This window comes from Glossina fuscipes, unplaced genomic scaffold (genome assembly GCF_014805625.2).
Source record: "Glossina fuscipes isolate IAEA_lab_2018 unplaced genomic scaffold, Yale_Gfus_2 174, whole genome shotgun sequence".
NCBI classification, from domain to species: Eukaryota; Metazoa; Arthropoda; class Insecta; order Diptera; family Glossinidae; genus Glossina; species Glossina fuscipes.
Window position 1 is genome coordinate 397,354 of NW_023998517.1, and position 16,228 is coordinate 413,581.

Below are 16,228 nucleotides of genomic sequence, written 5' to 3' on the forward strand. Positions count from 1 at the left end.
CTTCTTCTTCTTCTTCGCCATTGTTATTGAATATAAACTAATTGAAGTTTATTGCAAACAACAGGTTAAGGCTCTCACAAATTCTATCTAAGCATATAATTTCAATTGAATTTTGTATAAATCCATCTTGATAAAGACTAAAGGTATTGTCGAACATTGATTTATAATGCATTACATTCATCAAAGGTCAATATAAATAAATGACATAATTTCCTTGACATGTCATTGAATTGAAAGCATTTTGTACCTCGACATTGGCAAAAGAATTTTTAATCCGTTTGTTGAAAGTGCATAATAGAATTAAGCCTAATCACTTTATAAAAACTTGCCGCGTGTCAAGGCAAACTATTCTTGTATATCAATACAATCACAACAAATTTAATTAATCAATCAATTTTCTATTTCTCTTAAACAAAGCATGAGTAAATTGCTTTTGGTTTTCAGATTTTTTTCCTTACTTCCTTGTCCTTCTGCCCCAACAGATCATCAGACTTCGCATCTAGAGCAAGAAAGCAACAATTTTCAGAAAATGTGACCAAAAATCTAGTGAGCACCATCGAGCCATTATTTTTTTTTTAAATTAATTTAATATTTTTTATTTGTTTTTTTAAAAAGACAATTAGCTAAAATTGATCAATTTTAATTTAATTTAAAAAAAAACCCTTAATGGCCACTAAAGAATCTTATTCGAAAAAAGCTGCAGTCAAAATTTCAAGAATATTGAATGAAAGATCGAGCAGAACGGTAAACTCGAAAAATATGATGTTGAGAGAAAGCCTATAAAACTTGAAGAATTTTCACTATGTCTCTATATGACCCGAGAAACTGACTTCTTGGAAAGAAAACAATTTCGGTCGAATCATGTCAGCGTTCGTGAAGCTGTGTTCAGAGTTTCGGTCGTAACCAGATACCAAACACAGCTAAGGTGGGCGAAGAAGGCGATTGCGAAACGACCTGAATTCGAATTTTAAGGAAAAATTCACACAATTTCATGCAATACAACAATAAAGCTTAGGTGATATTCTCTCTCCTGCAAAAATAATTCGCAATAGACTATCCTTCGTGATAATTGAAGAAAATTTAATAAAAAAAAATAATTTTGACCACATTCAGACTTCCTTTTATTCTTTTACTTCTTGTATTTCTTCTTCTTTTTCTTCTTCTTCTCTCTTCTATCCTCTAAATTCTAACAATCACCCTGTTCATACACCTAGACAAGACAGCTCTTGAGCGAAAAAAAGGAAAATAAATTTTATTTTCGTTACCGCAATAATACATCTCGCACTAAGCCAGCATCTTCACGCAAGAATTTTTACCTAGCACCGTTGAGCAACTACCGCGCCCAACGAATATATTTTCTTCTTCGCTTCGAATATTCTTTTCTTCCTCTCTGAGGTTTTAATAGACTAATGACTAAATGCCTCAAAAGGCATTTCGCTGAGGATTACAACGCGAGAAGTTATATTAAAAAAATTTATTTTTTTTTTATAAAAGCCATCACAAATTACTTTACTCAATCGACGTGCAATTCAAACAAAAGTTGGTCCTTCAATCAATCGAAGGTAAACTTTGTTTTCATTGACTTTTGTTTAAAATTTTGTTTAAACAGTTTATACAACAAATTAAATTTCAATTGCTTCAGACCATTGTAAATACAAACTTCATCATGGAACTACTTTTTAAGGGGAAATATAAAGAAGAAATGGTTGAAATGAATGGTTTTCGATTATAAATATCGTGCCGAATAACTCTGCATAAGAGAACGAAATTGCACAACCTGAAGAACCGACTCGTTTGGACGTTACTTGCCGAGAAAAAAAAAAGCGAGGAGACATTTGCCTCATGTGACTAATAGGAAGGATTTTTTAGCTTCTCCAACCGTGGATGGTTCTTAGAGGTCAAGCACTCTATTATCAAAAAATTCTGCCGTCCAATGAGTAGGAAGAGCTGGAACAGTGTTCCGGTACCCCTCCAACATTGCCCAGCACAATCCAATATTTCTGGAAAAAGTATATTTTCATCTAAAACATAACACATGTAAAAGATGTTGGATAATCTAAGCGGTGGGAATATTGATTAGACTTCGCCAACTATGAAGGCTGTAATCGAAAAATTCAGGAAAACTGGATGGGGTTGAAGTCAAACGTTTATGCCAACAAGTCCACAATTACCCATTAATTTAAACGAGAGGGTTCAACTACTTTTATCCACAATGATCATGAAAAAGCGGGTATATGTGGCAGGTAACCCGTGAAGGAAATTTACAGGCTTCGCTATTTTCTACATAACCCTATTCTATATACCCTATGATTCGGTAAAAAAAATTACAAACGAAAAAAAAAACTTTGTTTTCTACTTAATTGAAATCTTTCGTGAAATTTGGGATACCATTTGTAAATGTGATACAGGCGCGTCCTCCACTGAACATGGTCTTTGTAAAGCACGGTTTCGAAACAGTAGCGTACAAAATTTGCAAACGTTATATTTCGATATAAGACAATTTAAAAAAATCGAATGTATGTTTCTCTCCCGATCGCGGAAGCATCAAGGGTATATTCATTTGCCAAAACGTCTTGCAACGCTTAGAAGGGAGTTTCAGCAACGCCATAAATTATGTACGTTCTTGATCGCCATCAAATTCTGAATCAATTTAAGCGTGTCCGTCTGTCCGTCCAAAAGTTAAGCTATTTGCTTTAAATTTGTCAAAAGCATTGAAAGCACGCAGATTGCTATTGCAACCAGGCCAAGCCATTTGAAGGGCACCGGATGGCAACCGAGAACAACTCTGTTTTTTAAAAAGGAATAAAAAATCGGTCTTTCGTTCATTATTCATAAACTATAGCAGATAAGTCTACAAAAATTCGAGGGTATATTCAATGGTTGATGCTGAAGCATTTGTGCAAAAATGGGGCAAAATTGACCGGGTCGCCCTTATATTGTATAATAGTATGTCAAAATTTAATTGTTTTTCAAAACCTTTATGAAGCAATCTTCAGAAACTCCGTAAAGTATACAAAAACTTTATCAATTGCATATTCGGAGTGCATGTAAGCCTATCCGTCTGTTTGCCAGTCCATCTACGCGACTATGTAATATCCCCCGTCTTCAAAAGTGAAGATATCGCCGATTAATTTGTAAAGGAATTTGAAAGTGGTTTGAACCGGTCAAAGGACATGCCTTGCACGCCCACACACCTATGGAAAGAATAGTGTGAACATTTCCGTTTTCCCCGTTTTTTGCTTATTACCCATACCCATAAAGTACAACACATGCATCACATACACAAATTTGCATTTTTATTCTGAAAATAGAAAAAGGCTGCCGCGCCAACTCAATATTATAGAGTAATAAAATTTATGACATTCGGTCACAACCTGGGAGACACTACCGCATTTTTCGCATTTCTTTGCATGTTTGAAACGAACTCGTAATATATGAACACATTTTACGATTTAAGATTTGGCTTCGATACAACACACGGCACACGTTGCTTTGATTTACACTATTTTAAGGTATCTTATAAGGTATCTTACGGTTTCGGCACAACACGGTGCACATTTTCTTCATTTATGTTACATCATCGAAGCTTCAATTGTGAAAAAATAAAAAAGATTTGCATAATGCGTTAACGTTTCGATATAGCACGGTGCAAATTAACCGCATTAAACGGTCGACGCCTGTACATTGTTTAGCAAATAGAAAAAACAAAAAAATATTTTGTTTGATTTTCAGTTTGTTGCATGTTTTCACAATGTTATTATTTTTGAATTCACATTTTTCTGACCTATCACAGCAATTAAACTTCATTGTTAGTCTATGTCAAGTTTAAAACTTCGTCTTCAAATTTATTATTTGGAAAGTCAAAAATGAAAATATATTAAATAAGTTGTCCCGTTTGGGAACGACAACAACTCTAAAAAGTATTTTCACTTTAAATAAACAACTTATCAACAATCGGTCAACAAGACGGTTTGCTGGTATTGAAAGAATCATGATTAGACGACTTTGTACCGAAATGTTAGCATCCACTTTTCGAATTTCTACATCCAATCACTTGAGCACACACTTCCCGTACAAGTGATAGTAAAAATAGGAATGCTAGGTTTGCATTTATTGTCATTTATCTGTCATACCTTCTTCTCCCAACATTGTTGCACTAGTGAAAAGAATTAACTAAAAAGATTATGTCGGAAGTTCTTCTTTTCTGTACAATGCATTTCATTGCTAAACACTTGCAATGGGTGTATGATTGAGAGCAAAGAAATCCAGATTATTATGTATCATCCCTGCTATGTCTGAAATTCAGGTAAAGCAGTAACAATTACAAAGTCATGAAATGAAACAATAATAATAATAATAATAATAAAACACATTGTGGCAGAAAAATGTTTTCTAAGTAAAGTCTTGATCTCATTCTTTTTTTTTTTTTTTTTTCTCCTTTTTGAAACATGTGCAAAAACAGACCCTATGAGAATTCATTACAACAATTACAAGACAATTTGTTCATTTTGAATAAATGCATATTCAAAAGCTCGTAATAAATGCAGAAACTGAAAATGCAAACAAGCGTGTGATTACTATCGATTTTAGTCGAATCTTATGATACCCATCCCATCAATGATGTTAATAATGTATAACGGAAACTTATTCCTTTTATCATTATAAAATATATAGATCGGATTCTGTTATATGTTTTCGAGAAATGTAACCAGAGCAGAGATGTGTGCAATTAAATCGAATTTTCGGGCGTAAGTAAAGACATCGATTTATTTATATTCATCTGCTTGTTGCAATTATGGCCTCAAAATTTTCTTCAGGAGTATTTCTACAATTTCAGAGGAATAAAGAAAACACTCCGATATAAACTTTATTATAAAACAGGGTGCTTAAGTCCTGCAATTCAGAGAGAAAAAAAGGCTTTGTGACTTTTGATGTCTTTGTGACATTGCTTAGAATAGAGCCATAGAATTTTTCTGGAACTCTTCTCTTTCTTCTTAAAATTTTATCATGAATTGAACTGTTGGACTAAAAAATTTTCCAAAACGTTAATCAACGTATATAGTCGGTCGAATCGTTTTAGTCGACATCAATTTTAGCATTGTGAAGAAACATTCGTATGTAAACGCTCGGATATCTGTTTTATTATAAAACAGGGTTGTTAAATCCCGCTATTCACATAGAAAACAACACCTTATGCCTTGTTATGTCTTAATTCAGAAATAGGCTATAAGTCTGAAAAAGTCGTCTTATTCTTAATACTTTATCCTACCCTTTAATTATATGAATCAAAATCTTGTAAAACAATGGTCTACCTACATGCCCGAATCATTTTAGTGATGCCCGGCAATCTGTTCATTTATTCTCAAATCATGATTATAATCACAAAAATTCCGTTCACAATAACGATCCTGGTCCTGATCATTTCTTTCTCTTTAGCCTACTTTACCTTGTTCCAAAGTTAATATTAACCAAATTTAATTCAAATTAATTTCATCATGTCCGGTTGTCTGTCCGTTAGCTAGGATTACGATTTCAACATAGAGCAGCCATTTTTTCTGGGGAGTTGGGTTTGCTTGAACTAGCTATTTAAGAAGACAATTTCTGATTGTCCCCTTACTAGGTTAGTGGATAGTTGTGTTTATGTCAAACGTTGGTACATAATATCTAGTCGTTCAATGGCCTATATGGCGCTATGTTATGTAGTTGGTTACAACATTAATACATCTTTTGTAAAATAGCATGCATGAGCAATCCGATTGTTAAGATGTTTACCCTTACATAGCATATTTGCAAGTGTAGTGTTGACATTAAGTTTTATTGATGCTTTCTTCATGTTTTATTAAAAATGTAATTTAAAGCTCAGGAGAATTGAAAAATAAAAAGTAGGAAAATTTGGAAGCGCTAAGCATAAAAGGGCGCGATTTATGTTGAATATAATTAATTTCTTCATACTTCATGCTACACAGCCGCTCAATGCTATATAGTGATTGTAGTAATCTGCCCATAATCATATATACATTGTGCCTATCAATACACCTTCCAATAGTCGGCATGAAATGAACGTAAATTTACCATCTAAGTAATTTGAAACGCAATTTTTATTACTTTTTCTTACTTGCAACAAATCAATTGAAAGTGAAACCTTTCGAAAGCTTTCCAATGCAAATGAAAACCTATTAACGCTTTTTATATAACCGAACAAAAGAAACAAAAAACAAATAAGTAGGAAAGCAAAAATCAATAACACACATATAATGTAACATAATTTAATGGTTATATTTTCGCACAAATAAACAAATGCTTGCGAATAAAAAAAAGATTATTTTATAAAAATATGATTAAATTACAAGCAAAATTTGATCGATAAGCTAATGTCAATGAGCTGTCAAAATTAGTTATTTTAATATTCTTCTCGTTAATGCATAGTATGATATACGACATGCGCCATACAACCTAAAGTATAGAGGTCGCAAATTGCGCGGTGACCCACATGGGTAATTGAAACGATAGGAATCACAACTAAATGGTCAGTGTTCAAATCTCAGGTACGGTAGAGTTCATTTTGGTCGCAGCATAGACGTACTCCTACCGAACGGGCGCGCATTTCGCAACCTTCCCACTATTTTTTTTTTGTTCAAAACCTCTTTACGACCGCCCCCGTTGTTATTAGTATAAGGAAGATGCCCTGAGTGATTATATTAAAAAAAAAACTAAGGAAATTACATTCGGTCGGGGTCGAATTTCGTGTATCCATCATCGTTATCGTGAACAAGACCAAGAAAAAAGGAATAGATCTAAGTTTTCATTCTCTATATTATTGAGTGGACGTGGTCGATTTTCAGAGTAAGAGTGGAAATTTATGTGGTGTATGTGTGGTAACTGATGAATAACAAGGAAAAAAAACGGAAACCAAAGATATTGCAGTTTCTGTTGTAGAAGTGCTTGGGCGTTGTAGGCTTGTCTTTTGGTCGTTTTCATATTCTTTTGCTAATTTTCACTAACCTAAGAATGTTTCACACATATATCGTACAGTTGGGCAGATGAACACACGAATAAATGGGCGTGCTTAGGTGGATTCTGAATTTGAAACTGGACAAGAATTTATATAGTTTATGGGATTTTTGAATCTTTCTTCTGAGCATCCCTTAAAAATCTTTTGGAAAAAAATTGGATTATGGTACGCTTATAAAATTGGGTTGACGTGGTCGATTTTTCCTATTTTTGTGCAATTATTACAGCAGTCCATAGAAAATACGTTCAAATTTTTGTAAATTTATCTGCTGCAGTTTATGAGAAACGCAAAGCAACAAATTAATGTTTTATTCCTTTTAGAAAACAGAGGTGTTCTCAGTTTTCGTAGCACTTTACATTTGTTGTTCGACCGATCTGGCCCATTTTTCATGCCAACTTGCGTGTTGGAACTTGCTATGTTTTTGCCACATGTAAAGTCAATAGCTTCATTTTTGCAACCAGGAGAATATTTACAACATGGATAGACAGGCAAATATTCTTAAATCGATCTAGAATTTGATGCTAATCGAGAATGTATGTTCCTTGTGTGATTTCTGAAGCTTCCTTCTAGAAATATACCCCTCATCCTTCGGTGATGAATATAGAAAAAAAAAAAAAAAAATTGCTTAATATGTAAAAGTTTCTGGTGTGGTTTCGATTAAAAGCAGAAACATTTTCTTCATTCATTTGCGGGGACACAGCCCGTCAAAAGAAAGCGAGACGTCAATATTTTAGCAAGTAAAGCAAAGAAACTTGAACATAAAGTTGGAAGAAAAGAATCTTTTAAAATTCAGTTAACACGAGACCTTACTCTAAAAGAATATTGATCAATCTTTGCCTAAGCTAAGGCGACCTTACATTTTGCTCAGCAAAATTGTTAAACATCCTGCATATCCCTATCATTTTTCTTTATCCTGTCCGATGTGCCTGCAATATAAATAGAAATTTCATTAACTCAACTCCTATGGAATATATACAAAAAAAAAAAAAAATGTATTTTTATTTAAATAAGTAAATAATGCAAACCTCAAAGTTCATTTAAAAATGCAAATATTAGATTTTATTACAAATCACAACAATATTTGGGGAACAACAAACTGAAAGGATATTTTGAAATTATTGCAGGATATGTAAGCACAAGCATGTTTAAATTTGTAACATTAACACATGCATGCATTCAACCATATACGCACGCATGCACGCATACTTGCACTGGCATTCACACTCGTACTCTCACGTAGATTACAAAATATATTTTCAATTGCAAAATCAAACATATACAATAAATTTTTATTGAATAGCGTTTCTATTATAGGAAAAATGCTCTTCATTGATGCATGAATGTATCATCATCAGCATCATCGTCATCATCACCGTCACTATCATCGACATTATCGGTAGTGTTAGTAAACAGCTGAACGTATACATGTTTACAACTTGCAAGCAAATGCAAATAAAATGACTTTTCCTTAAGAAACCGCATTGACAAAATAAATACAGCACCAACAACAACAACAAATACCAAAAAAAACTCGAATAATGCACTTCAGCTCAACCTATCTATATGAGGGGAGGGTGGGTGGGTTAACTAATGTGAAAGAAATTGTCAAATATATAAAATGATGATCATTGTTGCCATCATCATACAAAGCATTATCATTGACAACAACATTGCATTTCAATTTGTACACATAAACACACATACATTAATAAAGAATTTTTTCCTCAAATATGTATTTAATACATGTTTGTATGGATATGTGCGTACGCATATGCTTTCTTTTCTTTTTGTTATTTACATTCATTTTTATGGAATCATTTGCTTTTCCTTTGAAAAGTTTATAACCAAAAAAACAAAAAAAAAAAAAATGTTGTTTGCTTATACTAAACAGCATCATAAGACATTTAATTTGCAAAAAGAACTAAAACTCGGAAAATTTAATTTAAAATAAAAACTATTTCAGATCATAGAGAAAACAAATTAAATGTAAAAGAAAATATTTCAATAAATCTCCTCTCAAACTCTCAATCCCTGCAAAGCTGCTTTCTATACGATTATGTCAATAAAAGATTACTGGATTTTTTGAAAAGTGAATGCAAGTACACTCAATTTTTCATTATTTTTGATACATTATATGACATATAATACAGATTGAGCTCTTAAGAGATCGAAATTCATATTATTGTTTATATTGTATATAGACCACTTGTTGTACAAGACATATTAAGTTTGTATAGACGTATGCAACACGTAGAAGAGCTTAAAATAGACGCAAACTTTTATTCAGTTTAGAATCATTTTCTGAATCGATCTAAGCCTGCCTGTCCGTCAGATTTCTGTCCATGGGAAATTGTGTTCAAGCTGTAGATCACATAGTGTGAGATATTTGAATGAAATTTGGTACACTGGCATGCTTTGACTTAAGGACAAACGCTACTGAAAATGGTTTGGATCCGTCCACTTTTTCAATCAATTCCCAAGTAACGCCCTATTTTGAAAAGTCGTTAGGCGAAAAAAAATTGCAGCTTTCAAAATTTCTCACCCTGAATTGGAAAATTTGTTTTGGTTCGGGCAATTCTTGGAGCCTTGCCTCATATAAGCCATCGCTGCGAAAACTGAATCTTTAAATAGTAGAGAGATATACTCTTTGCTATTTCATGGTGAAAATTGCTTCATAATAATAAATTGACATAGAAAACAACCCTACCGAATTTGGGCAATGTAGATCTATTTTTTGTATACTACCACATATAAAGATTCCTCTAATGTGCGGGCTTTCACGGAAAATATGCTTTTCCATGAAAATAATGTGTAACTTACGGGGTATTGTTTCCAAAACGAGTGCGCAACTATATTAGGCGATGTAGTTTAGGGTATCGAAACGTGGGCCTTCTTACTTTCTTTTTTTAACCACGGAATGTCTCCTATTCGTGTAACACAGCGACGGTTAGAAAAAATTGAAGAAAGCGAAAAAGGAAGGAAAAGTGGCGGCCGCAGCTTCTAATGAGTTTATCTGCCCAGTGGATAAGTGATAATGTTTACTTTACTACAAACGTCCTATGTCCCCATAAAAATATGGAAATCAAAGTTTTTAGGAACGCACAATAATAGGAAACCTTACTATATGAATATTTCTTTTTAGATTTACAGATATTATCGTTAAAAGATTAGAGGCATCTATCTAGAAACGTGGCTTCAAAATCTCATTAGACTCATATCTCTCTATCTATGTAGGAATCCAGGTCCCTCTAAGAGACAGGCAAAGAGAGAAATAACTTTTTGAAAGCATATAAGTGGATCTTCGTTTATTTAAAATGCGTCTCAAAAATTCAGCAATGATCAGTCAGACTCGTTATGAACAAAGTATCTGAAATTAGGTTGCAATGAAACAACAACGGAGGAAATCCGAAATGGACTGATGGGCTGATCATGAGGCTTATATTCGTCATACGCAATTAGCTGGTTAAGTAAAAATTTATTTAGTCATATCACTCAATGCACGCGTTCATTTTGAAATAAGTGCGAGTCCTCAGTGATGACTTTCTAAAAAAGCATAACTGAATCTTCACTGAGTATAAATTTAAATAAAAAAAAGTGAGCCGAAACACCCCATTTAGCATCCGTCTAGAGATGAATGCGAGTTCTCACTAAACGCATATTAATTCTCCATCTCAGTCTGTGGAAACCCAAACACAATTCCAAACGGCTTAAAGCAGACCTTATATGCCGCACAACAATACGAACAAGAATATAAAAAATCGTTAAAAAGTTTTTATCAATAGTTAGCATATTAATCATTTAATTCTTTATTTGCTTTATTAGCCATCGTAAGTGTGGGGGAAAGTGGACAGAAAAGCACTTTTGCTAAATTATGAGATGGTATCGTTTATCGAATCAACGCTAACAGCATTTCCGTTTTCATTTTCATTTCCAATTCAAAATTTTTTTTTTCGCTGGCTCTAGATTAAGAGAAGATTGATTCCAACTGCATCCTCTTTCTATCTAAATCATTACTACCAGAAAATGTTTACAAACAGACGATGAATGGACGGATGGACAGAAATATTGCACATTGATCAAGGATAAGTGTTAAGGAGTTTCTGAATGCAGATTTCTAAGCATTACAACCGAACACACTTCTCAGTAGTAGGTGTTAACACGTAAGTGCAATTTGCTATTAAAGAAAAAAAAAAAAAAAAAAAAAACTTTCAAGAGATATTTTCAAGTTCTTAAAAAAGTCTTTGAAAACGTACTTTAAACTTCTAAATTGCCATCAATACGAAAACGTTCTTTTCATCTTATTTTTCAAAACAAATATTTACTTTATAACGAATAGTAAGTACATAGGGGAAGAATTCTAAATATCTACCAGTAGTTGGTTGTGCTTACCAATATGAAGAAAAATTTGCACAAAAAACTAATGAAATTGCGATCAAGTTTCTACACGTAAAGAAAAACATATATATGTTTACCTTCCATTTAAAGGTAAGGTATAAAAATTTGCAAAATGTTTCACTCGACAAACAATCCGCTGAAATTCGGAAAATTATTTTAAAAAATCCGAAATCGATATTTAATTACATGTTATTATTATTACAGGTCATGATGATTCCGAAAAAGAAAAGGACATACAGACGAACATTATCGCATCGAGGGGGAATCTTAAATTGATGAATCAGTGCAACTCAAGAGGCGCATAATTGCTATTTTAGCAATGACACGAACAAAATCTATTATGTCTATATCACTTAAAAAAACACTATTTAAAAAAAAAAAAAATTGATAAAAACTCAAGATTTCAATTATAGAAACTATGCAAAATGAAAGTTGAAACTACATTAAGATAGCAAATTTTCTGTAATGAAATGTATTCCAAGCAATTAAATTGCTCTTATATCGGATGAGAATGGCTTTCACTTCTAAGTTTGCTCGTATACTGTGAAGATCACTTTACACGCCAAAGAAAAGTTTTCATATTTTGTTATGGTCGCCAAAAATGACATATACTCCGTCCGAAAATATGGTTTACATTTAAATTTTTTCTCTTTTCTTCTTATTGAATTAAAATATTTGGATTTGCACATATATGCTTAGTGTATAAATCGTTAAAAGCACCGAAAATTCTTAATTGCAATTTAAACAACTGCGCACTTTTTCAATTTTGCGAATTTTCTTTTAAGCCTTCATTTAAATGAAATCGCTCTCGATTAAATGGCAATGCGAAAGTAGTAAAAATTCCTTTGAAAGAATTCCGTCAAATAAATTATTATTATTTTTAAAGAAACTTAACTGCAATACCTGCCGTCACTAGACGACTTACTAACATTTCAATAATCTAAAAAGAATTGGGCCTAACTAAAAAAGAGAAAAGATCGCATTGACTAGCCGCAAATTAATAAAAGGTACGATCAGCACGCGAACACCGTAAACCGCTAAAGGTAGTCTGGTATGAAACTAAAAATAAATAACTTTATGAATTTCCCGATTCTTTAACTGTAAATATTGCATACCGAAAGTGAGTAAAGACAATTTGTCAACCCCGGGTTGATTACGCAAAACTTTAAATTACTTAACAAAATGGAACAATTTTTGCGTCTTCTCTAACGCTACGTAAGAACTTTTCACCCTCAAAAGCTTCTTGATATTAATAATTAAAAAAATTTATGCACGTATGCATGCACATATATATACATATGTATATACGGATACTATTTATAAGCTTATTATCGATGAAAGAAAAAACAAAAAAAAAAAAGAAGACAATGTGTGAAAATATTAACCGTTTAAACAAAAGCACACACGTCCGTCACGTAAATGGCAATAACAATAACGGCACCGTTTTGTTTTGATAAATAAAAATAACTAAAGCCAGACGTAAACAGACAAGTACTATAGACCTACTAAAGTAATTACACAAGGGAAATACATACGCATATATTCAAACTCAAATATACACACATACACACACACATATACACCACGCATACACCTGTAATCTCATACACTTCGTTGAGCACATACTGTCAGTAGCCCAGGGAAACAGCAACCAAAAGAAAAGCAGAAAAAATGCACAAAATCGAGTTGAAAGAGAAAAATTATGGGGGGAAAAAAAAAACAAAATTTTGTGAACTTTTCGAAAACTTATAAATAAATAGCAGAGTTAAGGAAACGTCTGAGAAATGAGAGTGGGAGCTAAAAAAAAAAAACTGTCATAGCACAAACTTCGCATACAAAATATACGCAAACAAAAACACACATGCACACATACACACACACTTACTTACATACTTTTAGAGAAAAATATTTTCGTGTTCAAACTTCTGGCACCTATACGTAAAAACTTCTCTTTGGTTATAAAAAAACACTGGGTGTTGAAGAGGGGGAAAGAAACAAAAAAAAAATCTTATCTAAAAATATTATCGCATATTATTTTCCAAGACTATGCCACATACATTCATACATATACGTATACGTATGAACGAAGCTTTTTGCACGAGTGTACACCTACCTATACTATTGTATAATAACTGCGGTTGTTGATAGCAAAGCAACAGCTCTATATTTCCCAATTCTCTTTACCGCCCTTTAACAAGATAGAGCGTATGAGTAACGCAGCATATTAGTAATTTATATTCTTAGCTTAGTGTCTGTAGATCTTTGTTTACACACACACAGTGCTCTTACGACACTACAAATAATATAAGAAGAAAAATGAACAATACTACTGTTGGAATTTTAAAAGTTTGACAGCATTCTAGTAAAATATATATAACGTCGCAAGGGCTCCTCCGTATATAGCCAAGACAGACCTGATTCCCTTTACAAATACGGTGCTGGTTGTCTGTTAAAAACTTATAAACCGAGTGAGTAACTTTTATAAGAAAAATATTGTAGATATATATACTTCTCTTTATACATATATATATGTACACGTATTTATATGCATATGCATATATATATATGTTCATATTTTGATTACACTTGAAAGATAAACTACCAAAAAATGGCATTGAATAAGGAATTCGAGGTAAAGATAAAAACTGAAAACAACTCATGTGCACATATATACATATATACACATGTGTTTATATAAACATGTATATATTGTCACCACATTTGTTTTGATGGCACAAAAACACATTACAACTTTTTTGCTTTTGTTTTTCCTTTTGCTGATATACGTAATTATTTCTTGTCTATCCGTTTCACTTTCATTCGTATAAGAATTTGCTTTTTAAAATATTATGCAAAGAGAAACTGTAATACATTTGTCAAATAAACATGATTATTAGAACTTTGGTCTTTTTTATTTTTTATTTACATTCATTCATTCATCAGAAGGGTTCATTGGAAATGAAAACAAAAAAACAAAAAAACAGACAACAAAAAGAATTTGCTTAATATCATCACTCGTTTGGGTTTTTATCAACACCAAATGAACAGCACGTACTTCATGACACATGCAACGTTCTTTTGTAAAATTTCCATCTTTTCATTCATGCCGTTGTGCAAGTGATATGCAGGTTTCCAAATAATACTTGGCAGTGGGGTTTTAATAAATTTCAAAAACTTTAAACCGCGAACAACTTAAGAAGAATAATAAATCGGCTAATGGTATTTTTGTTTAGGGCATATGGAGAAGATGACAGATAGTAAGTAAAAATAGTTTGCGTAGAGATTCTATTGCAACAGCTCTACCACTCTCCCAACCAAGGATTTCTACTCAGAATTCATTATAGAAGAAAGTCAATTATAGTCAGGTTTCGATAAAGGCTAACTACATTAATCAATGATCTGCTAATAGTACAATATCAGAGAAGGCTAACTTTAGTCGTTAGTGCTTTTATAATATTCGCGAAAAAAATTCATTCTTAAGAAATTCCAAAAATATCCTTAATAACACATTGCTTACCACATTGGTTACTTTCACGAATCGGACCAATACACTTAGAACGTCTGCTGTGCTGCTGACTAATGAGATCGATTACGTTGGTCAGAAAAATTTTACTTTTAAGACAACATTGCGTAAGAAAGTTGTGGAAAGTGGCCTCTGCTAAAAGTCATTAGCGAATGCGGTTATATATTATTCAACGGTCCTTATCGTTTGCTAACAGCATTAAGAAGGCTAACTATAACGATCAGTGCCATTAAAATGCGTGATGTACGTAAAAGTTGTAAAAAAAAAAAAAAACTTATTAAATAAACTGGAAGGGTGCCCTGAGATCAATTCCGGACGTTGAAATAAATTTGAGAACCGAAAGCACATATCCCCATTTTTAGTATAATGAGAGTGCGACTGAGAGCTCCAGTAAGCGAAGGATCTCCATGGCCGGGAGGGTTCAAACCTCAAGTGCGACAGTTTTTAACAAATCCAATAGGAATAGTGCCTTACAATGTATTTCTCTAGCTAAGGAAATTCTATAACTCTTATGCCAGCCACTAAAGGGTTACATACTACTCTTGTTCGACCAATTTTGGAATATTCATTTGTAGCCTGAATGCCAAGTTACAGATATCGCGGTAACCTAATCGAATCGATACAACAAAGCTTTTCATTTTCAGCGCTACAAGGCTTAGGCTGGTATTCTCATTTGGAACTTCCATCGTATGAAAGTAGATCTGTGCTCCTTAACTTTGCTGGAGAGACCACTAAACACAAAAGTATAAAATCTTCCTCTTGTTTACTGCAGAGAATCTCGTTTAATGTCCCTAATAGATGTACAAGGCAGCATGAAGCAATCTACTTGTCACACTGCCGCACAAACTACCAGTATTTATTTGTTTTAACCGTCACTAGATTCTATCAAGGGTGCCGTCCTGCCCACAAGCCATTAGAGTCCTTACTACTCCGTAATTTGATTTGACAAAGATTTAAATTTAACTGATTTTTGTTTATTCATGTAATTTGATGAAGTCCCATATTCCTTTCTTCTGTTTACTCAACTATTTGTATACGACTTTGCTGCATAATACTGAAGTCTGTGAAATTCTTCCTATCACTAAATCGTGCCTAATTGTTTTTCGTTTGTACCGTTATATCTATTATCTATTACTCTGATATATAGTTTAGTTCTAAGCTGTCTTTGTATAATAATAGTTTAATGATTCCGCTGTGGTCAATCCTAGTTTACGTTATTACTATGCTGTATTAGTGCACTCCATTTTATAGTGGACACAAATCAACTTTGGTCCTATGAGCTATCAGCCTTATATAGT

The 16,228-nt window shown here is 32.9% G+C and overlaps 1 protein-coding gene across 16 annotated transcripts in view; it reads right to left on the reverse strand.

Annotated features, from left to right (window-relative positions):
• Positions 1-16,228, reverse strand: part of LOC119641713 (protein lap4) — a 309,554-nt gene that overhangs the window by 227,337 nt on the left and 65,989 nt on the right. The window contains exon 1 of one of the 16 annotated variants that reach the window (XM_038040523.1): positions 12,793-12,876. The exons of the other annotated variants lie outside the window; for them this stretch is intronic. The gene's annotated coding sequence lies outside the window, so the exon portion shown is untranslated. Of the gene's footprint in view, positions 1-12,792; positions 12,877-16,228 lie in introns of those variants that run through there. 16 annotated transcript variants of the gene reach the window in all.